The 24,919-nt window shown below is 46.2% G+C and overlaps 1 pseudogene; it reads left to right on the forward strand.

The window, feature by feature from the left end:
- The window catches only part of LOC115114073 (triple functional domain protein-like), a 139,962-nt pseudogene that overhangs the window by 65,716 nt on the left and 49,327 nt on the right, over positions 1-24,919 (forward strand).

Raw genomic sequence — 24,919 nt, forward strand, 5'->3', positions numbered from 1 at the left:
ATAAAGGAGAGGGAGAAACTCATGACCCGTGACTGAACCTCTTTCTGTCTGGGTGGATCTCCTGCTATGCCCTCCCTTTTCCGCACCTTCCATCCCCTTCTCTGTCCCCACCCAGCCACACACAGTGCTGTGGGCGTCCGTCGGGGCTGGCTGGGGCTGGCTGAGTGGAAGCATGTGGACATGTGGTCAGACTAGAGGGACTTCCTCCTCTCCCACGGGTGTAGCCCCTCCACTCCGCTCGGCTCGCTACGCTTCACAGGATAACTAAGATCAGCTGCCTGCTGCACACTCACCGTCACCTCCTTAATCTTTTGATTGGCTGCGTTTGTTGGTTCAGCAGTTGGGTGACCATTTTTAAATGTTGTAATGTAATTTACCATGAATCTCAATTGGGGGTTTTTCTTCACTGAAAATGCTCAATATTCTTTTATTATGACTTCACTGATATTCTCACTTCTGGAAACATTTTTGGCCATTCTATGTATTTTCTCAACAGGATGCAGCTTTGTTTGGTTTCACAATACAGGCACTTAGCACTATGATAGTAGTCCCCTTATTGTCTGTTTCCAGTTGACAGTTTACCTCCCCTCTGTTCACTGTAACGTAAGAGAGTAGAGGCCAAGGCTAGCTGGTGTTTTCCTTTGGACTGGAGGGGTTCTGTTCTCTTCTCAGTGAGTAATAGTCTCTCTGGGTGTTTGTTTTTAATTTGGACTTGGTTGTGTGTGTGTGTGTGTGTGTGTGTGTGTGTGTGTGTGTGTGTGTGTGTGTGTGTGTGTGTGTGTGTGTGTGTGTGTGTGTGTGTGTGTGTGTGTGTGTGTGTGTGTGTGTGCGTGCGTGTGTGAGTGTACAGTAGGTTGCGTTGTGTGTGTTCTGTGTTAACTTCTCACCAGACTCCCAAGCCCTTACTATTGATGTAGGCCCTCGTGTGGCTGGGTCTGTAGCCATGGCCCACCCTGTGCTGATCTATGTCTTTCTATGTCTGTCTCCCTCCATTTAGGTCTGCCGGTCTGTCTGTGTTTCTGTCTCCTTCTCTCCCTGTCTCTGTCTGTCTTTATGCTTGTCCGTCTCCGCCCCTCTAAGTCTCCCTCCCTCCCTCCTCCCTTCCTGCCTGTCTGTGAATCCCTCCCTGTCGCCCTCCCTTTCTGTCTGTCTGTTACCCTGTTTGTCTGTCTCCCTCCCTCTCAGTCTCCTTCCCGCTCTATCTCTGTCTATGTAACTATTGGTAACACTTTACTCCCCTCTCCTCACAGAATGTCTGTCATGTCCCCTCCCTCTCCTTACAGAATATCTATGTAACTATTAACCTTGTCATGTCTTCTCCACTCTTACAGAATATCTAATATGTCTCATCCACTCTCCTTCCAGAATGTCTATGTAAATATCAACCGCATCATGTCTGTGGGGAACCGGCTGTTGGAGTCTGGTCACTACGCGTCGCAGCAGATCCAGCAGATCTCAGGTCAGTTGGAGCAGGAGTGGAAGGCCTTCGCTGCTGCCCTGGACGAACGCTCCACCCTACTGGAGATGTCTGCTGCCTTCCACCTGAAGGTGGACCAGGTGAGGAGGAAGCACACACACACACAACAACAACACTCGCACACACACATTGTGATATTCCAGATTGAACAGAAAAGGACCAAAACACTCTACTACCTGTTCCAGCGCTGTGCTCCTACAGAGACCCACACTCTTGTTATTTTCCTCTCTCTGCCTCGTTTTACTCCCCCTCCTCTCTCTGTCTTTTCTTCCTGTCTTGTCTGTCTGTCTGTCTGTCTGTCTGTCTGTCTTTCTCCTCCTCCCTCTCTCCGTAACCTCTCTGCCTTCTTCTCTCTTCACCTCTATTGTAGTGCATGAGGTCAGGTTGAAACCAGATGTCCAGAGTAGCAGGGTGGGCGGTATTGTTATAGACTACAGGTTTGTGTACCCTACTATCCCCAAGGATTTGAAGCTACTCCATGGATTGAATCTTACCCTGCTTTGGTAGAGGCCAATGTTATATATGGACTTAGTTGTTGTCATTTGTTTTCCAACAAACTGATTCAAGTGGAGGTGTCATCTCTACTGTTTGGTTGTTTGCGGTTGGCATGTGAAGCTAAGTTTCAGTGCTGTGTGTGTCTGTGTTTGTTTACCATGGTTCTTGTGAAGCTGTGGTAAACTGAAACCTCTCTGTCAGTCTGGAGACAAAAGGGGGATGATTGAGGAGAAACACAAAGAGAGAGAGAGAGAGAGAGACGCACTGAAAAAATGAAATGAGATGATGCCTTTGTCTTTTATCTCCGCTCTCTTCATCCCTCCATTTCTAGAATAATCACTTGTTTTGTATCAGTATTCTCCTGAAGTGCCTCTACTTTCTGTTCTACTTTCCTCTCCTCCTCTCCCTGGCCAGCTCCCACAGGAACAGATGAAAATAGTTCCTATCTCTTAATGGCATTGTAGTACGCTGCTGGGATAATGCAGAGCTAATAATAATGTTAGCGAGGGCTGCCTGCAAGGCAATGTGTTGCTTTCATCCCCTGCCATGAATGTGTAATTTACTGATTTACTAAACAGACAGAAAGGGAGGCAGACAGACGGAGACAGAGAGGGAGGCAGACAGACGGAGACAGAGAGGGAGGCAGACAGACGGAGACAGAGAGGGAGGCAGACAGACGGAGACAGAGAGGGAGGCAGACAGATGGAGACAGAGAGGGAGGCAGACAGACTGAGACAGAGAGGGAGGCAGACAGACTGAGACAGAGAGGGAGGCAGACAGACGGAGACAGAGAGGGAGGCAGGGAGGCAGACAGGGAGGGAGGGAGGCAGACAGACGGAGACAGAGAGGGAGGCAGACAGACGGAGACAGAGAGGGAGGCAGACAGACGGAGACAGAGAGGGGCAGGCAGACAGGGGAGACAGAGAGGGAGGCAGACAGACGGAGACAGAGAGGGAGGCAGACAGACAGAGAGGGAGGCAGACAGACAGACGGAGACAGAGAGGGAGGCAGGGAGGCAGACAGGGAGGGAGGGAGGGAGGCAGACAGACGGAGACAGAGAGGGAGGCAGACAGGGAGGGAGGGAGGCAGACAGACGGAGACAGAGAGGGAGGCAGGGAGGCAGACAGGGAGGGAGGGAGGGAGGCAGACAGACGGAGACAGAGAGGGAGGGTTAGAGAGACAGAGACAGACACGAGGACAAGTATGTCTTTTTCATTGCCTTTTTTTTTATATGTACACGTTTGAGTATTTCAGAACAAGAGTGTTTTTGTGTGCACTAGTCACCGTGGTTGGATGATTGCACATACAAATTCTGTGGTACATTTTGGTAGTCATGACGTTATTTAACCCTTCTAAAATAGAAAAGTGTTCAAGTAGTGGAACTAATGTGCCGTTTAGAATTAGCATAATATACCTTTATCCTGCTATTGGTTTTGATCACTTTAATTTCTGTACCACACACCACCATGCACACACCCCCTTCTGATTATCATTATAATGTGTGATCCTGTGTGTGTGTGTCTCTTCCAGTACATGGGTAATGTGGAGCCGTGGTGTAAGGCGTGTGGAGAAGGAGACCTGCCCTCTGAGCTACAGGACTTGGAGGACACTATCCACCATCACACAGGACTCTATGAGCACATCACCACTGCCTACTCAGAGGTACTATGGGGCCTGCAGTCACTACACATTCTGGTGCCCAGTGCTCATGTACTGAAGGGATTAGTAAGTGATTAGCACTTTTTGTGTCGTCGTGTTTTAAAGTAAAATAAATAGCATCTGCAACATGCACTAAAGTAATCCTGCATAATTCAGATTCATTTGTGTTTTCAAAGTTCATTGTCAAGCTTTTCCCCACCTCACCTGGGATCTCTCCTATCTTCTCCTTTCCTCTCCCAGGTGAGCCAAGACGGGAAGTCCCTATTGGACAAGCTGCAGCGGCCCCTGACCCCGGGTAGTGCTGATTCGCTGACGGCCTCGGCCAACTACTCCAAGGCGGTGCACCACGTACTGGACATCATCCACGAGGTGCTACACCACCAGAGACAACTGGAAAACATCTGGCAACACCGCAAGGTCCGGCTGCACCAGCGCCTGCAGCTCTGTGTCTTCCAACAGGACGTCCAGCAGGTACACACGCTTAGGAAGACGCAGGCACACACACACACTCACACCTCACACACACAGTGACACAAACATACACTCAAACACACAAACACAAACAAACACACAGAATACATAATACACAGATACTTTACCATCATTGTCAGAGATCACTATACTTATTGTACAGTGTTTTATTAATCATGCATGTGCAATACCAAAGAGAACCGTGTTGTAATTTTGCAGAGTATATTTAGCTTTCTCCACTTTCTTCAAAGCATTTTCAGTGGCTCCTGGGGTTTCTGAGTGAAAACTTATCTGTGTGAGTTGCTGACAGACCCTTGTGATTAGGACTGAGCTGGTTTCTACTTCTCTGTGCCCTGTGGACATGCTCGTTATTCTCTGTATCTCTCTCTGTATCTCTCGCTCTCTCTCCTGCTCTCTCTCTCTCTCTCTCCTTCTCTCTCTGATACGTCTGTACTGCCATGTAATGTTGCGTGTTCTATGTCCCATAGAATGATGCTCTCCTCAATCAAAATCCTGATCCTTCTATTCAGCAATAATAGTGAGATGAGGCAGCTGGCCACCCATCTGTTCAATAAATAATAAGGCCCAAACTGTATATTATGCCATGTAATGGTCTGTAGTGGACCAACGTTCCACTACAGACCTTCCCAAGTTCTCTCAGAATGATGCGCTCTAACTGGCTTCCAGTTGAGAGATCCGCTGAAAGACCATGGTGCCTCAATCAAAATCCTGTTTATCCTTCATCCATTCAGCAACTGGGAGGAAGTAGTGAGATCAAAACTGGCAACTCTGGCCACCCATCTGTTCAATAAATAAACCCCACCTAAGGAATACCGTTATTAACTGAAAAGATATATTATCACAGTCCATAGAAAGGCTGACACGTTGGTCTGTAGTGGATTATGGATTTCTTCATCCATGTTTCCTTATTAAAAGTGCCAGGTTGTGTCCCAAATGACACCCTATTCCGTATATAGTGCACTACTGGGGGACCGTTTGAGACGCAGGCCCAGACTTGGCACAGTGATGCAGAGCAGAGGGTAGAGGGTGGGTCTGAACTGGGAAGGCATTATGTTATGGCAGTAGCCTTAGACAGAACAGGGCTTTCTATAGAGCTGTCCCAGACACAGTTTGTTAAGTCCCAAAGCTCCCCCTTGTGGCGCAGCACATCATATCAGCTCATACAGTACATATCAATAACATCCCTGTTCATAGGCTAGTAGTCACTACACCTGGGTTCAACTAGTATCTGTTTTCTTGCAAATGCTTCAAGCATTTAATTGAGCCTGCATGGAGTGCTGGGTTTGTACTTTTGGGACTAGCCTATTTAATTTATTCCAATCTAGCCCGGCAGGCTCAATCAAACGCTCAACATATCTGATTCCAAGTAGCGACTATCCAAAAGCCCATCACTGTACAGAGATGTTGTCATCGAGCATGTGCTACATCTCTCTAGGGTCCTAATAACAGCCTTATTAGACACGGCTCTGGCAAACCCTCTCTGTACCGGTGTATTTCAGTCTCTCACTCTCTCGCCCCTGTGTGTGTGTGTGTGTGTGTGTGTGTAGGTGCTGGACTGGATAGAGAACCATGGTGAAGCCTTCCTCAGTAAGCATACCGGAGTGGGGAAGTCCCTACACAGAGCTCGGGCTCTACAGAAGAGACACGAGGACTTTGAGGAGGTGGCCCAGGTGAGCTGGGACACACACACACACACACACACACACACACACACACACACAAAAATAGTATTATATTTTGTGAACTTGTTCATTTATATGTTATTAGCCGATATGTTCATATAATTACTTGTAATGTGGCAGTCCGCATAATGTCTCTTCTAATGTCCCCCTGTCCAGAACACCTATACTAACGCTGACAAGCTGCTGGAGGCAGCAGAGCAGCTGGCCCAGACAGGAGAATGTGATCCAGAGGAGATCTACCAGGCAGCCCACCAGCTAGAGGACCGCATCCAGGACTTTGTACGTCGCGTGGAGCAACGTAAGGTCCTCCTGGACATGTCTGTGGCCTTCCATACTCACGTCAAAGAGGTACGAGCCTGGGTCCCCTTATAGGCTTATACAGTAGATCTGTACCTGTTGAAAAACAGTACTAATGAAAGTTATTGTTGTATTTGATATACAGTATGTCTCGAGTCAGAGTCTACTAAATTGCATGAATCTGAGTGTGAAACGACTTTAAACCCTTTTAACTATTAAAGAAAGTTGTGTGTATTGAGACCTGCCAGCTAGCTGTTGTAATATTGATACCCCTCTAGAGGTGGTAATGACATCTGGTGTAGATGTTCTCATGGTAGGGCTGTGTGAGGGTTCTCCCCTGCTCACCCTGAGGAAAGTTTAAGTTCAACCTTTAAAGGAGTTCAACCTCCCCCTCTCCCCAGCCCAGTTAGTGTTGTGAAAGAGATGACAGCCAGCCAAGGTAATAAGAGGTTTGATACAGGAGTTTAGTGGCATGAAGAATTTATTACATCAGTACTGCCACATAACACACCACCCACACACTGAAGAGTAGAAGTGTGAGTGTGTGTGCGTGTGTGCGTGCATTATGTTGTATTTATACAACGGCTGGGTCTAATCCTGAATGCTGATTGGTTAAAACCGCATTCCAGCCTGTGTCTATTCCATAAATTAGCACCGGCTAAATCTATGACGTTAAAATGCATATTTACTCTGTTCCATCTGCATACGCAATCCACTGTCTCATCAGCCCAGCCGAGCAATTTATAAAAAGCATCTAGACATTATCTCACATTTCTTTTAGACAAGCATTTAGTTTTCAACAGAGGAGATTTGTATAAATCTTTCTGTTTTCCTCTCCAACATTTGCAACAATGTTTCAATATTCAAATTCGATCTCCAGCTCTCACATAGTAATGAATGGGTAGGGAGTTGAGAGTCAGGATGAGACAGACAGGCAGACAGCTTTTTCAGCCATTCGAAATCAAGAATCAGCATACATTTTATGGACATATACAAAGAAATATCAATAGAAACCAGGTCAAACGAAATGAAGTGCAGCTAGTTTGCAGTCTTTCTAGCTTCAGTTTGAAGTGATTGTGTTAGTTGTGCTGTTGGCTAGCTCCTCTAAAACAGCAGTGTCCTGACGAGAGATCACATTTTCTATGCCAGGTGAAATTGCGCATCATTAGCTCATTGTTATGGATGTCTCCAAATACATGTCACTAGAAAACAGCTTAAACAAATGCAAATCCAGCTACTTTGTTGTCATTCTGGCTGCACTGTTTGATGTGACTATAAATGAGCCGTTATTGGCAAGCTAGCAAGCAAGGGATAAGAATGTTTTCAGCCAGTATGGCAATGGAACGTTCAGGACAAACAACTGGGTCGCGTCCATGGATACAGAACAAAAAGACTTAATGACTGGGTCGCGTCTCTGCCATCCGAACTGATAGAACAAACGACCAGCCAGCTTGGGTAGCAACCTTAGATTTGTGTCGGGACTATATCTTGTGGAAGGATGAAATAGTATGAATAAATTCATCAAAATAACATTTTTAATGAAAATATGTAAATCATTATTTGAATATATTGGTAACCCGTACTATAAAAGTGATAATGCCCTGGAAGCCGGTGTTTGGAGGATATATTGGCACGGTTTGCCAGCACTCTAACAACACCCCTGCCAATATATCCTCCAAATCAAATCAAATGTTATTTGTCACATACACATGGTTAGCAGATGTTAATGCGAGTGTAGCGAAATGCTTGTGCTTCTAGTTCCGACAATGCAGTGATAACCAACAAGTAATCTAACTAACAATTCCAAAACTACTGTCTTATACACAGTGTAAGGGGATAAAGAATATGTACATAAGGATATATGAATGAGTGATGGTACAGAGCAGCATACAGTAGATGGTATCGAGTACAGTATATACATATGAGATGAGTATGTAGACAAAGTAAACAAAGTGGCATAGTTAAAGTGGCTAGTGATACATGTATTACATAAGGATGCAGTCGATGATGTAGAGTACAGTATATACGTATGCATATGAGATGAATAATGTAGGGTAAGTAACATTATATAAGGTAGCATTGTTTAAAGTGGCTAGTGATATATTTACATCATTTCCCATCAATTCCCATTATTAAAGTGGCTGGAGTTGGGTCAGTGTCAATGACAGTGTGTTGGCAGCAGCCACTCAATGTTAGTGGTGGCTGTTTAACAGTCTGATGGCCTTGAGATAGAAGCTGTTTTTCAGTCTCTCGGTCCCAGCTTTGATGCACCTGTACTGACCTCGCCTTCTGGATGATAGCGGGGTGAACAGGCAGTGGTTCGGGTGGTTGATGTCCTTGATGATCTTTATGGCCTTCCTGTAACATCAGGTGGTGTAGGTGTCCTGGAGGGCAGGTAGTTTGCCCCCGGTGATGCGTTGTGCAGACCTCACTACCCTCTGGAGAGCCTTACGGTTGAGGGCGGAGCAGTTGCCAAGCACTCCAAGCTCCAAGCACTGACTTCTCTGTCATCATCATCACAATGATGTGTGTGTGTGTGCTGTGACAGTGGATGGGCTGCCCAAAGTGACACTGACACATAGGCGTATTCTCCTGAGCGTAACACACATCTCCAACAGCCTAAACACAGTGCCTCCCCTCCCCCTCTACTATTCTCATCTACTAGACTGGAGCCTAGAGCTATTGCCACAATTTAAGAAGCTGTTCTGTTTCTGAAATGCCTTCTATTCAAAGCTGTAATTTGTCATGCCTTTATTTGTGGTGAAGATTACGTGTGTTGTGTTTGAAAGGTTTCCCTTGTAAAAAGGCAGACCTTTGGAATGAGTGTTTCTTCCCATTGTTCAATGTTGTGGCTGAGAGAGAGGTGGCAGTTTTACCTATAGAGGTGGTTCTTCACTGTAGTCTCCTAAAAACAACATGAAGCTTTTATGAGAACGTTAACTTGCAGTCTGTGTTGTTTCAATCAATGTCATTCGTTTAGGCATTAATGAACAGCATTAACCTTTCTGTAAAGGTTCTGTGCCAGTGCGCTGTACTTTACTCTGCGTGCTGACATTGATATCATCTTTACAGTGCATGACTCACACAGTGGTTGGTGGTGGCCTGATATTCATATGAATTCATCATTTCTTTTATGTGTCCATATGGTGTAATAATACCCATCTGTTGTATAGAGGTGGTTGGATTAGGCCCAGTTCCAACTTTCCTCCTCTGTTTTTAGCCTGTGTTGTGTTTGCCTGTCTTTGTGTGTTAATATGGAAAAATAGAGCTGTATGAACTGGAACAAAACACATTTTGGGTCTCAAATGACATCCTATTCCCTACATAGCACACTTTGAATTTTGAAAAGGGCCCTACGGGAGCTGGTCAAAAGTAATGCACTATATAGGGAATAGGGTGCCATTTGGGATGCATAGAAAAAAAAGCAGTGGGTAGTAGTTGGGCAGGGAGGGTCCTACCTGCTGGTGCAAGTGCTTTAGTTTGGCCCACCCTGCCAATATAACCAGATGGTTAATCCTGCCACAATGACTCAATGCAGCTCCCTCCTTCACTCCTCTTTCTCTCCCTCTCTCCTCTGCTTTGTCCTTCTTTACCTGGCTCTCTGTGTGATAGCAGTCAGCTCCTTTACCTTTCTAGTGTGTTTGTAGCATAACAAGTTGGTCTCGTGTGATTGGCCGGCAGACCTCTTACTGTATTTCTGATTGGCCGCCTGTGCTGTCTGTCACTGTGTGCCCATGCAGCTGTGGACGTGGTTGGAGGAGCTGCAGAAGGAGCTGCTGGACGATGTGTATGCTGAGTCTGTGGAGGCGGTGCAAGACCTGATCAAACGCTTTGGCCAGCAGCAACAGACCACCCTGCAGGCCACTGTCAACGTCATCAAGGAGGGAGAGGACCTCATCCAGCAGCTCAGGTAGCTCACAGCGCAAATCAAATCAAATCAAATTTATTTATATAGCCCTTCGTACATCAGCTGATATCTCAAAGTGCTGTACAGAAACCCAGCCTAAAACCCCAAACAGCAAGCAAGCAGGTATAGAAGCACACTCAGCGCACTCATCCTCCATCCTAAATCAATCCCTTCTAGGCCCTACTCGCCATAGAAATATGCTACCCCCTCTACTTTTGTAGATCTGAGCTAATTTACCAAGTAATAAAGGTAGTTTTGTGTTTATTTAGAACTGTTCAGCATTTTAGAGCAGTATCACTGTCCCCGTAGGCTGTATTTACCCTGCCGTTAGGAGGCAACAGTGGTGCATTTGAAGCTTCTAAGATCATGCCATCTAACACATAATTAAACTCTGCTAGCTGTTCCACCACCTACAGTGTTACCTGTAATTCATGACATTGAAACGAGTGTATTTAATGTGTTTGTTGACCTGTCTAATCTCTGACTCCGGCCTCCACACAGGGACTCTGCTATCTCCAGTAACAAGACTCCCCACAACAGCTCCATGGCCCACATCCAGAGTGTCCTACAGCAGCTGGACGAGGCCCAGGCTCAGATGGAAGACCTGTTTCAGGAGAGGAAGATCAAACTGGAACTCTTCCTGCAGCTACGCATCTTCGAGAGGGACGCCATCGACGTAAGTGGCCCCCATGTCAATAAAGTTCAGATCGATCAATCTCTCAATCAACCAATCTATCATGTCCTCTATTGCCCGTACAGTGAGGGGAAAAAAGTATTTGATCCCCTGCTGATTTTGTACGTTTGCCCACTGACAAAGAAATGATCAGTCTATAATTTGAACAGTGAGAGACAGAATAACAACAAAAAAATCCAGAGAACGCATGTCAAAAATGTTATAAATTGATTTGCATTTTAATGAGGGAAATAAGTATTTGACCCCTCTGCAAAACATGACTTAGTACTTGGTGGAAAAACCCTCTTCGGCAATCACAGAAGTCAGACGTTTCTTGTAGTTGGCCACCAGGTTTGCACACATCTCAGGAGAGATTTGTCCCACTCCACTTTGCAGATCTTCTCCAACTCTTTAAGGTTTCGAGGCTGACGTTTGGCAACTCGAACCTTCAGCTCCCTCCACAGACTACCTAGGCCACTCCAGGACCTTAATGTGCTTCTTCTTGAGCCACTCCTTTGTTGCCTTGGCCATGTGTTTTGGGTCATTGTCATGCTGGAATACCCATCCACGACCCATTTTCAATGCCCTGGCTGAGGGAAGGAGGTTCTCACCCAAGATTTGACGGTACATGGCCCCGTCCATCGTCCCTTTGATGTGGTGAAGTTGTCCTGTCCCCTTAGCAGAAAAACAACCCCAAAGCATAATGTTTCCACCTCCATGTTTGACGGTGGGGATGGTGTTCTTGGGGTCATAGGCAGCATTCCTCCTCCTCCAAACACGGCGAGTTGAGTTGATGCCAAAGAGCTCCATTTTGTTCTCATCTGACAACACTTTCACCCAGTTGTCCTCTGAATCATTGAGATGTTCATTGTCAAACTTCAGACGAGAATGTATATGTGTTTTCTTGAGCAGGGGGACTTTGCGGGCGCTGCAGGATTTCAGTCCTTCACGGCATAGTCTGTTACCAATTGTTTTTTTGGTGACTATGGTCCCAGCTGCCTTGAGATCATTGACAAGATCCTCCCGTGAAGTTCTGGGCTGATTCCTCACCGTTCTCATGATCATTGCAACTCCACGCAGGTGAGATCTTGCATGGAGCCCCAGGCCGAGGGAGATTGACAGTTCTTTTGTGTTTCTTCCATTTGCGAATAATCGCACCAACTGTTGTCACCTTGTGACATCCTTGGAGAGCTCTTTGGCCTTGGCCATGGTGGAGAGTTTGGAATCTGATTGATTGATTGCTTCTGTGGACAGGTGTCTTTTATACAGGTAACAAACTGAGATTAGGAGCACTCCCTTTAAGAGTGTGCTCTTAATCTCAGCTCGTTACCTGTATAAAAGACACCTGGGAGCCAGAAATCTTTCTGATTGAGAGGGGGTCAAATACTTATTTCCCTCATTAAAATGGGAATCAATTTATAACATTTTTGACATGCGTTTTTCTGGATTTTTTTGTTGTTATTCTGTCTCTCACTATTCAAATAAACCTACCATTAAAATTATAGACTGATCATTTCTTTGTCTGTGGGCAAACGTACAAAATCAGCAGGGGATCAAATACTTTTTCCCTCACTGTATCTGACCGGTGTCTTTTCCAGAGATTGAATGTTTCACAGTTAGTGTTTCTGTAGTAGTTTTATCTGATAGTGTAAGGTCTTCAGTCCCTGCTGAGAGACTCCAACAAGTATTTCTGCTTCTGCCGTTATTCTACTCTTTCTTTCCTGTTACACCATCAAAGGACTGAAGCAGTACAGTAGTTGATTAATGATATTGATTCACATCCCAGAAATACCTAGGTATTTGGTTGGATGACAAGTTGCCTTTTAAAGTTCATGTGGATAATCTTGTGACAAAGCTTAAATTGAAATTGGGTTTTTATTTTCATAATAAGACTTGCTTCCCGCTTATGGCTAGAAATAAGCTTGTTCAGGCCACTTTTCTCTCTGTAATTGATTATGGTGACTTGTTGTATATGCATGCAACCTCCTCCACATTACAGAGACCGGACTCTGTTTATCATGCAACCTCCTCCACATTACAGAGACTGGACTCTGTTTATCATGCAACCTTCTCACATTACAGAGACTGGTCTGTTTATCATGCAACCTCTCCACATTACAGAGACTGAACTCTGTTTATCATGCAACCTCTTCCACATTACAGAGACCGTCTCTGTTTATCATGAACCTCCTCCACATTACAGAGACTGGACTCTGTTTATCATGCAACCTCCTCCACATTACAGAGACTGGACTCTGTTTATCATGCAACCTCCTCCACATTACAGAGACTGGACTCTGTTTATCATGCAACCTCCTCCACATTACAGAGACCGTTCTGTCCATGCAACCTCCTCCACATTACAGAGACTGGACTCTGTTTATCATGCAACCTCCTCCACATTACAGAGACTGGACTCTGTTTATCATGCAACCTCCTCCACATTACAGAGACTGGACTCTGTTTATCATGCATCCTCCTCCACATTACAGAGACTGGACTCTGTTTATCATGCATCCTCCTCCACATTACAGAGACCGGACTCTGTTTATCATGCAACCTCCTCCACATTACAGAGACTGGACTCTGTTTATCATGCAACCTCCTCCACATTACAGAGACTGGACTCTGTTTATCATGCAACCTCCTCCACATTACAGAGACTGGACTCTGTTTATCATGCATCCTCCTCCACATTACAGAGACTGGACTCTGTTTATCATGCATCCTTGCGCTTTATTACAAATGCCAAGTCACTCCCCCACCATTGCACATTGTACACTTTGTAGACATTTGTATGTGTTCATCTACAAAGCCCTTTTGGGTCAACTCCCTCTTTACCTATGTAGTCTCCAACACCACCAGCAGTTACCATACCCAGTCTGATAGGTGGTTGCAACTTAAAGTCCCCGGGACTTTCACAGTATTAGGCAAGACTGCCTTTTCTTCTTGTGCAATAGACACATGGAATAGTCACTGAATGGATTTAAAATATTGATGGTAGACTTTGTGACAGAGGAGTGTATAAATGCTTCTCTTAGGCTGGATCATGTTGTTGTATTGTGTATGTTTTCATTCTGTAATGTATTGATTGTTGCTGCCCTCTTGGCCAGGTCTCCCTTGAGAAAGAGACTCTGGGTCTCAATGGGCTTTTCCTGGTTAAATAAAATAAATTAATAAATTAAGCATTAGCTACAGCAGCCTTTGACATTATGAAGCCTGGACCACTGATATTCATGAAGTAATCATTCCCCTTTCTGGACAGTTATTGTACCGAGGTAATGACTCATTTAAGGCTGTGTGTGTGTCTGTGTGTGTGTCTGTGCGTGTGTGTGCGTGCATGTGTGTGTGTGTGTGTGTGTGTGTGACTAGTGTGACTGCTGCACTACTATTGTGACATTACACCTCAGTGTGAGATGGGCTGCATGTGCAGACAGGCACGGGGCAGTGTGTGCCAAGCACCACTCGATAATTCATTCACTGACTGTAGGTTTCCACTTGGGAGAGACATGTGAGACATCTTTATGATTAAATGAATAGGAATATGAATGCAATGTCATGTGATTTGTTGTAATGTCAAACTGCACTGTAGTCTACTTACTACACCGAAAACTAACCGTCCTCCTCCTCTATCCAATGACCCTGTTATTTCAACACAACACCAACACTTCAGGTATGTGCGTGCCTTGATTCCCCGCACGCACGCACGCACGCACACACACACACACATACCTGAATTGTTGGTGTTGTGTTGCAATAACAGGGTCATTGAACAGAGGAGGAGGACGTTTTTCGTTTTCGGCACATTCTATTCATTTAATCATAAAGATGTCTCACATGTCTCTCCCAAGTGGAAACCTACAGTCAGTGAATGAATTATCGAGTGGTGCTTGGCACACACTGCCCCGTGCCTGTCTGCACATGCAGCCCATCTCACACTGAGGTGTAATGTCACAATAGTAGTGCAGCAGTCACACTAGTCTGTGTGGTAAGAGACCACAGCCAGACTGGTACAGTATTTTCACCTCAGAGGTGCAGCACAGTAAAGCCTTCACATTAGCTGTAATCTGTGGGAGGGACGGAGCGGTATGTCAGTCAGTCAGTCAATATGACACAGGAGAGAGGGAGGGAGAGGTTGTTTTCCCTCTACGCCTCCTCTTCACACCCCCGGGACGCTGTTCCTTCTTGGCTCCCAATGAGGGGTTCGGCAGCAACATGCTGGTTCAGGTAGAGGCATGGTACGCAGTGTCCCAGTCAGTCCCAGAGCAGGATTCCTGTCCTCACGGAGCCAGTCTCCTCTCCACGAGCCAGGAGGAGAGAAAGATGGTGTGTGTACTTAGACCCAGAGAGGGGTTTCTACTCTTCTTTGTGAGAGCAGCCCGGCCCGGTAAGTGGCTCTTGGCCCCTGGGAAGGAGGGAACGTTAGAGAAGAGGAGAGTGGCAGGAGAAGAAAAGATGTTAGAAGGACTAAAGGCTTGTGATATTTATGCCTGGGATCTTTGCCTCCCTGTCATTCAGCCTTCTGTTATGTGCTTATGAGTTAAGTGAATATGACTCCTACAGAACAGTCAGCAAGACATTTTCAAGAGCGATTAGTGAGTTTGGGATTTTTGGAGTTGTATCACTCTAGACTGGATCGTAATATTTTGAGGGGTTTTTGATAGGGCTAGGAATTGCTAGGGAACTCAAGATACAATATTATCACTTATTATCACGATACTTAGGTGCTGATACGATATGTATTGCGATTCTCACGATTCTATATGTATTGCGATTCACTACTGGGATTTTATTGCGATTTGATGTTCCAAACATATTTCTCACCATATGTCTGCTGCAGAGGGACAAGAGAGAGACATGAGAAAACACGTTTTGATCAGTCATGGAAATAAAGGAGCTGAAAACAAATTGGCTTCCAATTTAAAAAGAAGATGGAGAACAAGGTATGGAGGAAAATACTGGAGATTTGGTGCAGGTACAGCCAACTAGCACAAAAATAATATTGTCAAAACGACACGATACAATATATTGTCAAAAATAATAAACCGATATATAACTGTATCGAATTTCCTCATCACTAGTTTTTGAGCAGAATTGAGCTGAAATAATGTTGGAAGCATAGATGTCTTTTGATGTTGTATGTACATGTGTTTATATGGTTGTTAGTTTATATGCTTGCTGAATACTTTGTGTCCACAGAGCAACAATTACCTTTACATTACAATGCTGACATGACCTTTTGTTAGACTTCTTTCTCAAATCTTAAAGCAGTGTTTTACTGGGGTTTCATCAGACCTTTGTTGGCTGTTTGCCTTGTGCAAAGAATGGGCCATTCTCAACCTCAGAAGTGCTGTATAATGAATGGTGTTTGTACCTGTCTGTGGTAGCAGCCATGACTCTCTTATATTGTAAAAGCTAAAGAAGAACTGTTCTGTTATTGACTGAGGTGGTGTAGATCTCAGTATTACAGCTTCTTGGATTATGAAATTACAGATATTTGGTTGACCGTTCAGGTCGCTTACTATAGAGCTCTGTCGCATGTTTCAATCATAAACCATCTCAAAGATAGACAGAAAATACTTCTGCCAAGGAACTACTATTGCATGATGATAATCATGAGAAGCCAACAATCCACATCCTATATCTCCACAGGTCTATGTTTTGTTTATGTTAAAAACTATTATCATACTATGTTGATCCAGTCATCAGATCACTTAGGCTAGATGATAAAGGCTTGCTTTGCTGTTACATTAAGATCTTAAACAGTGATCAGCGATGGATATGGATCACAGCTGAAAGGAGTTTGTGGTTAATTACTACCTCATTATAGTCTCTGACTTGTACATAAACAGTAAGCCCCCTGTAGCCCTTCCATGAAGCAGCCATACGCTCAGTGAGTTCGAGCTAGACCTATAGCCCTTACCACATGGAACCCTCCCCTCCACCTCCTCACTCACATGTTCACCTCCAGAGGACAGTACAGTACAGTACTAGATAATACAGTACAGTGCTAGATAATACAGTACAGTACAGTAGTAGATCGTACAGTACAATACTAGATAATACAGTACAGTACTAGATAATACAGTACAGTACAGTACTAGATAGTACAGTACAGTCCGGTACTAGATAATACAGTTCAGTACAGTACAGTACTAGATAATACAGTACAGTACAGTACTAGATAATACAGTTCAGTACAGTACAGTACTAGATAATACAGTACAGTACAGTACTAGATAATACAGTTCAGTACAGTACTAGATAATACAGTTCAGTACAGTACAGTATTAGATCGTACAGTACAATACTAGATAATACAGTACAGTACAGTACTAGATAATACAGTACAGTACTAGATAATACACTACAGTACCTGAGGAGCAGAACAGAGGGTGCAGAGGGCCATCCGGAGGAAATTAAATGGCCCAGTGGAGAGAATCAATAATTATTTGATTCGCAGTACTGCGGTTTTGAATTTAGCATTTTCCCATTCCTGCCTCGGAACCCTCTCATTCTCCCGTTCCTGACTTGGAACCCTCTCATTCTCCCATTCCTGCCTCGGAACCCTCTCATTCTCCCGTTCCTGACTCAGAACCATCTCATTCTCCCATTCCTGCCTCGGAACCCTCTCATTCTCCCGTTCCTGACTCAGAACCCTCTCATTCTCCCATTCCTGCCTCGGAACCCTCTCATTCTCCCATTCCTGACTTGGACCCCTCTCATTCTCCCATTCCTGCCTCGGAACCCTCTCATTCTCCCGTTCCTGACTCAGAACCCTCTCATTCTCCCGTTCCTGACTCAGAACCATCTCATTCTCCCGTTCCTGACTCAGAACCCTCTCATTCTCCCGTTCCTGACTCAGAACCCTCTCATTCTCCCGTTCCTGACTCAGAACCATCTCATTCTCCCGTTCCTGACTCAGAACCATCTCATTCTCCCGTTCCTGACTCAGAACCATCTCATTCTCCCGTTCTTGACTCAGAACCATCTCATTCTCCCGTTCCTGACTCAGAACCATCTCATTCTCCGTTCCTGACTCAGAACCATCTCATTCTCCCGTTCCTGACTCAGAACCATCTCATTCTCCCGTTCCTGACTCAGAACCATCTCATTCTCCCGTTCCTGACTCAGAACCATCTCATTCTCCCGTTCCTGACTCAGAACCATCTCATTCTCCCGTTCCTGACTCAGAACCATCTCATTCTCCCGTTCCTGACTCAGAACCATCTCATTCTCCCGTTCCTGACTCAGAACCATCTCATTCTCCCGTTCCCTGACTCAGAACCATCTCATTCTCCCGTTCCTGACTCAGAACCATCTCATTCTCCCGTTCCTGACTCAGAACCCTCTCATTCTCCCGTTCTTGACTCAGAACCATCTCATTCTCCCGTTCCTGACTCAGAACCATCTCATTCTCCCGTTCCTGACTCAGAACCATCTCATTCTCCCGTTCCTGACTCAGAACCATCTCATTCTCCCGTTCCTGACTCAGAACCATCTCATTCTCCCGTTCCTGACTCAGAACCATCTCATTCTCCCGTTCCTGACTCAGAACCATCTCATTCTCCGTTCCTGACTCAGAACCATCTCATTCTCCCGTTCCTGACTCAGAACCATCTCATTCTCCCGTTCCTGACTCAGAACCATCTCATTCTCCCGTTCCTGACTCAGAACCATCTCATTCTCCCGTTCCTGACTCAGAACCCTCTCATTCTCCCGTTCCTGACTCAGAACCATCTCATTCTCCCGTTCCTGACTCAGAACCCTCTCATTCTCCCGTTCCTGACTCAGAACCATCTCATTCTCCCGTTCCTGACTCAGAACCATCTCATTCTCCCGTTCCTGACTCAGAACCATCTCATTCTCCCGTTCCTGACTCAGAACCATCTCATTCTCCCGTTCCTGACTCAGAAACATCTCATTCTCCCGTTCCTGACTCAGAACCCTCTCATTCTCCCGTTCCTGACTCAGAACCATCTCATTCTCCCGTTCCTGACTCAGAACCATCTCATTCTCCCGTTCCTGACTCAGAACCATCTCATTCTCCCGTTCCTGACTCAGAACCATCTCATTCTCCCGTTCCTGACTCAGAACCATCTCATTCTCCCGTTCCTGACTCAGAACCCTCTCATTCTCCCGTTCTTGACTCAGAACCATCTCATTCTCCCGTTCCTGACTCAGAACCATCTCATTCTCCCGTTCCTGACTCAGAACCCTCTCATTCTCCCGTTCCTGACTCAGAACCATCTCATTCTCCCGTTCCTGACTCAGAACCATCTCATTCTCCCCCGCTCCTGACTCAGAACCATCTCATTCTCCCGTTCCTGACTCAGAAACATCTCATTCTCCCGTTCCTGACTCAGAACCATCTCATTCTCCCGTTCCTGACTCAGAACCATCTCATTCTCCCGTTCCTGACTCAGAACCATCTCATTCTCCCGTTCCTGACTCAGAACCATCTCATTCTCCCGTTCCTGACTCAGAACCCTCTCATTCTCCCGTTCCTGACTCAGAACCATCTCATTCTCCGTTCCTGACTCAGAACCATCTCATTCTCCCGTTCCTGACTCAGAACCCTCTCATTCTCCCGTTCCTGACTCAGAACCATCTCATTCTCCCGTCCTGACTCAGAACCATCTCATTCTCCCGTTCCTGACTCAGAACCATCTCATTCTCCCGTTCCTGACTCAGAACCATCTCATTCTCCCGTTCCTGACTCAGAACCATCTCATTCTCCCGTTCCTGACTCAGAACCATCTCATTCTCCCGTTCCTGACTCAGAAACATCTCATTCTCCCGTTCCTGACTCAGAACCCTCTCATTCTCCCGTTCCTGACTCAGAACCATCTCATTCTCCCGTTCCTGACTCAGAACCATCTCATTCTCCCGTTCCTGACTCAGAACCATCTCATTCTCCCGTTCCTGACTCAGAACCCTCTCATTCTCCCGTTCCTGACTCAGAACCATCTCATTCTCCCGTTCCTGACTCAGAACCCTCTCATTCTCCCGTTCCTGACTCAGAACCCTCTCATTCTCCCGTTCCTGACTCAGAACCATCTCATTCTCCCGTTCCTGACTCAGAACCATCTCATTCTCCCGTTCCTGACTCAGAACCATCTCATTCTCCCGTTCCCTGACTCAGAAACATCTCATTCTCCCGTTCCTGACTCAGAACCCTCTCATTCTCCCGTTCCTGACTCAGAACCATCTCATCTCATTCATTCTCCGTTCCTGACTCAGAACCATCTCATTCTCCCGTTCCTGACTCAGAACCATCTCATTCTCCCGTTCCTGACTCAGAACCATCTCATTCTCCCGTTCCTGACTCAGAACCATCTCATTCTCCCGTTCCTGACTCAGAACCATCTCATTCTCCCGTTCCTGACTCAGAACCATCTCATTCTCCCGTTCCTGACTCAGAACCATCTCATTCCCGTTCCTGACTCAGAACCATCTCATTCTCCCCTTCCTGACTCAGAAACATCTCATTCTCCCGTTCCTGACTCAGAACCCTCATTCTCATTCTCCCTCCCGTTCCTGACTCAGAACCATCTCATTCTCCCGTTCCTGACTCAGAACCATCTCATTCTCCCTCAGTTCTCCTGACTCAGAACCATCTCATTCTCCCGTTCCTGACTCAGAACCCTCTCATTCTCCCGTTCCTGACTCAGAACCATCTCATTCTCCCGTTCCTGACTCAGAACCCTCTCATTCTCCCGTTCCTGACTCAGAACCATCTCATTCTCCCGTTCCTGACTCAGAACCATCTCATTCTCCCGTTCCTGACTCAGAACCATCTCATTCTCCCGTTCCTGACTCAGAACCATCTCATTCTCCCGTTCCTGACTCAGAACCATCTCATTCTCCCGTTCCTGACTCAGAAACATCTCATTCTCCCGTTCCTGACTCAGAACCATCTCATTCTCCCGTTCTTGACTCAGAACCATCTCATTCTCCCGTTCCTGACTCAGAACCATCTCATTCTCCCGTTCCTGACTCAGAACCATCTCATTCTCCCGTTCCTGACTCAGAACCATCTCATTCTCCCGTTCCTGACTCAGAAACATCTCATTCTCCCGTTCCTGACTCAGAACCATCTCATTCTCCCGTTCCTGACTCAGAACCCTCTCATTCTCCCGTTCCTGACTCAGAACCCTCTCATTCTCCCGTTCCTGACTCAGAACCCTCTCATTCTCCCGTTCCTGACTCAGAACCCTCTCATTCTCCCGTTCCTGACTCAGAACCCTCTCATTCTCCCGTTCCTGACTCAGAACCCTCTCATTCTCCCGTTCCTGACTCAGAACCCTCTCATTCTCCCGTTCCTGACTCAGAACCCTCTCATTCTCCCGTTCCTGACTCAGAACCCTCTCATTCTCCCGTTCCTGACTCAGAACCATCTCATTCTCCCGTTCATTTTCTGACTCCTCTTCTCTTCTTCATTGTCAGATGCCTTGAGATTTGATTTCACTGCTCATGTGAATGGATGCAGGCAGCTGTATGAGCCTCTCAATTTCCTCCCAGTCATTTATTTTTTACTACGTCAGCTGGATAGTCAGCCATCGCTTTAGTTCATGACCCGTATTACTTTTCCATAGTTTCCCCTCGACGACCATCACTCTGGACGCCTTGAATTTCCCTCGGACACATTCTTTACATTTAGCTCTTCAGTATGTGGCTGAGCAGCAGCTGAATGGGATTGTGATCCATGTGTGAAATGGAGACTAGTGCCAGCATGTCTCTCTCTGAAGCATCAGGAAAGCAATTCTGTAAAACAGACAATGGATTTGTATTATATAAAGACAAATTGAAATGGTAAGCTAGTCATTGTGAGCAGCCATGATATTTCGGATAGGTTTGGCAACAAAAAGAATCACCACCCGGCATCCACCCTCTTGGTCCTTGGTCACTACATTGATTGATTTTTACTTAATTCCAATGAATATGGAGGGCAACAGTGAAGCAGTGCTGTGGATTAGGTGAGGTAAGCCCAGTCAGGCCCAGCCCAAGCTGGCATCACAGAGAAAAGACTGACAGAGTACCCATCACCGTGCCAGAGTGGATGGGCGTCATGATTCACCCTCCTTCAGCAAGTGTGCTTGGGTGGGTCCTTTAACAAGTGCTAACATCACAGGCAGACGATCTACAGTGTTGCCTACAGTCACGCCAGCTAGTCTGGTTAGTCCCTCTATAACCAAGGGAGAAGTGTATCATTCTAGGGAACACTAAACACTTAGCTACTGTCTCTAAGATCAGTTTGGCTGGTGTTTTGATGTCATTACAAATCCTTTCATTCTGACGCCGATTTAGTTTCCACCCCTCTCAGGTCATATTCCACCTAGAGGGTTGTCATTTGTGTGTGTTTGTACATATGTTTGTCCTGTACGTGTTATGTCACTAGCAGTGACCTTTATTTCAAACTAACTTACAGTGATCATTGTGTTTCTATGTCTATTTCTACCCTTCCATTGCAGTAGATAGGTTGTTGTTCAAATCAAATCAAATGTTATTGGTCTCATACACATGGTTAGCAGATGTTATTGTGAGTGTAGCGAAATGCTTGTGCTTCTAGTTCTGACAGTGCAGCAATATCTAACGAGTAATATCTAACAATACCACAACAAATACCAACAAATACCTAATGCAGTTGATAGTTTGTTGCTGCAGTTGACAGTTTGAGTATCTATAGATCCTCTATCGAGGACTATCCAAATGAAGTGTTAGCCCTTGTCCTTCCCTCACACACTCCCAGATCATCTCAGACCTGGAGTCGTGGAATGAGGAGCTGTCCCAGCAGATGGGTGAGTTTGATACAGAGGACCTGACGTTGGCAGAGCAGAGGCTCCAGCACCATGCTGACAAGGCCCTCACCATGAACAACCTGACCTTCGACGTCATCCACCAGGGACAGGAGCTGCTGCAGTACGTTACAGAGGTCCAGGCCAGCGGTGAGTAGTGGAGAAACACACACGGACCGATGCACACACACATTTTATTTTCTGCCGTACACTCACACACACTGACACATCGGATGGGCCAAAGCGCTGCTGCTGCTGCTGCCAGGGCAGATGAGCTGTAAGCCAGGCCGGGTCAGCTCAGCGTTGTGGGTGAGAAGATAGGGAGAGGGGAGGAATGGGGAGGGCCTTTTAACCCAGCTATCGGGCACTGGAGAGCTCAGCACAGTAGCGGCAGTAGGCCAAGGCCAGACGAGCAGATTTCACTGTAATCCTATGAACTCATGTTGCTGAGTAAAACCACTAGGCAGTGCTGCAGGACGACAGGCTGCATTGGCACACACACATACACACACACACACGTCAATGACGACATACACAGAGGAGATTTTGCATAATCGGAATGCATCCCAGAGCAGTTCTCTCCTGGACACCAAAGAGACAGACAGACACAGTGCTTCCATGACAGACATGCTCTGTACTCCAGCAGCCCAATGCAGGTCTGGAACACAGGAGTGAAATGTAAGTAATATAATGTTAATGGCAGATTCGTTCCTGTGTGTCTGACTGTCTGGCCATACGGAGCTACTGATGTATGTCTGTATGCTTACCTAACTGTCAATCTTTTTGATGTAGTCGAGACTGATTGTTTTGTATGAGGAGAGAGAGAGAGAGAGACCTTGCTTCTCTCTTTTAATATTTTTGTTAGGTTTGGGTTGCATAATGGCTCTTGTTCTTTGTGTTGTTTTCAGGATTTGCTACAGTAGCTGATGAGCTCTCTCCCTCTCCTTCCTTCTCGCTCTCCTTCTCTCTGTCTCCCTCTCTGTTTCTCTCTCGCTCTCTTTCTCTCTGTCGCCCTCTCTGCCCCCCCCCCCCCCCCTCTCTCTCCCTCCAGGTGTGGAGTTGCTGTGTGACAGGGATGTGGACATGGCTACACGTGTTCAGGACCTGCTGGAGTTCCTCCATGAGAAACAGCAGGAGCTGGACGTGGCGGCCGAGCAGCACAGGAGGCACCTGGAACAGTGTGTCCAGCTACGCCACCTTCAGGCCGAGGTCAAACAGGTAAACACACTTCATTCTCTCTCTCTGTCTCCCTCTTCTACTTGTGGGTTCTCTCTCTCTCCTACTTTTGTTCTTTCTCTCTCTCTCTCTCTCTCTCTCTCTCTTTCTCACTCTCTCCTAAGACTGAAACACTGCAATGTGTGCTGGGAAAGTAGAGCAGTCCTTTAGAGATGACCAACGGCCCAAAAATGAGTTAAAGAGAAACTAGGCCAGCAGGAGCATCATCTGTTAATCTTATTCTGTTTATTCATTTATTTCATTTTCCTCATTCGGTCATCGTTGTAGAGCGAGAGATTACTTGTGTCCTGGAAGGGAAGAGAGGCCTATGTGTGTTTTTGTGGCTATAAGCTGAGAGAGCAGGCCAGGCAGAATACAGCAGCAGTAGTTCTGTCTGTCTGTTACTCACTGAGCAGCGTTTAGCCTCTTCCCTCACACAGCCGCTATGCTGAGCTAGGATTTTGGCAGCAGTGATAGCACAGAGCATGTGTCAGATACACAGCAGATGAGCAGTGCTGACTCAGAGCGGAGCCCGGAGGAGGAGACGGTGTGGAATCCTCCCTGGGGCCTTTGGCAGGCCGTCCCTGTGTGGACAAAGAGGAGGGTGGGAGGGTGGGAGGGGGAGAGGTGGGGAGACGAAAGGGTCGTGGTTGACGTGTCACAGCTGACTTGACCTTGCCTGACGCTTGATGTATACCCTTGTGTGTGTGTGTGTGTGTGTCAGGGTGGTGACAACATGGTGGGTTAGGCCTGTATACTGGAGGTTGTGCTTATCTGTGATGATGAGTCTTTATTACCACGTCCATTATCAACGTGTCTGCGGTTAATGTAGGTGCTGTGTGTGTGACTGTTTATCTTAGTCTAACCTATTACTGTTTCTCTCCTTGTGTGTCTGTGTCTGTGTCTGTGTTTGTGTGTGTGTGTGTGTGTGTGTGTGTGTGTGTGTGTGTGTGTGTGTGTGTGTGTGTGTGTGTGTGTGTGTGTGTGTGTGTGTGTGTGTGTGTTTCAGGTGCTGGGTTGGATCCGTAATGGAGAGTCCATGCTGAATGCAGGTCTGATCACAGCCAGCTCTCTACAGGAGGCAGAACAGCTACAGAAGGAACACGAGCAATTCCAACATGCCATAGAGGTAACTCTCTGTTCCATCTCTCTCATGTATTCCTCTTTTTCTCCATCCCTCTCCACTCCTTCTCTTCCTCCTCCTCTTTTCCTCCTCTCCGTGAC

This window comes from Oncorhynchus nerka, linkage group LG3 (genome assembly GCF_034236695.1).
Source record: "Oncorhynchus nerka isolate Pitt River linkage group LG3, Oner_Uvic_2.0, whole genome shotgun sequence".
Classification (NCBI taxonomy): Eukaryota; Metazoa; Chordata; class Actinopteri; order Salmoniformes; family Salmonidae; genus Oncorhynchus; species Oncorhynchus nerka.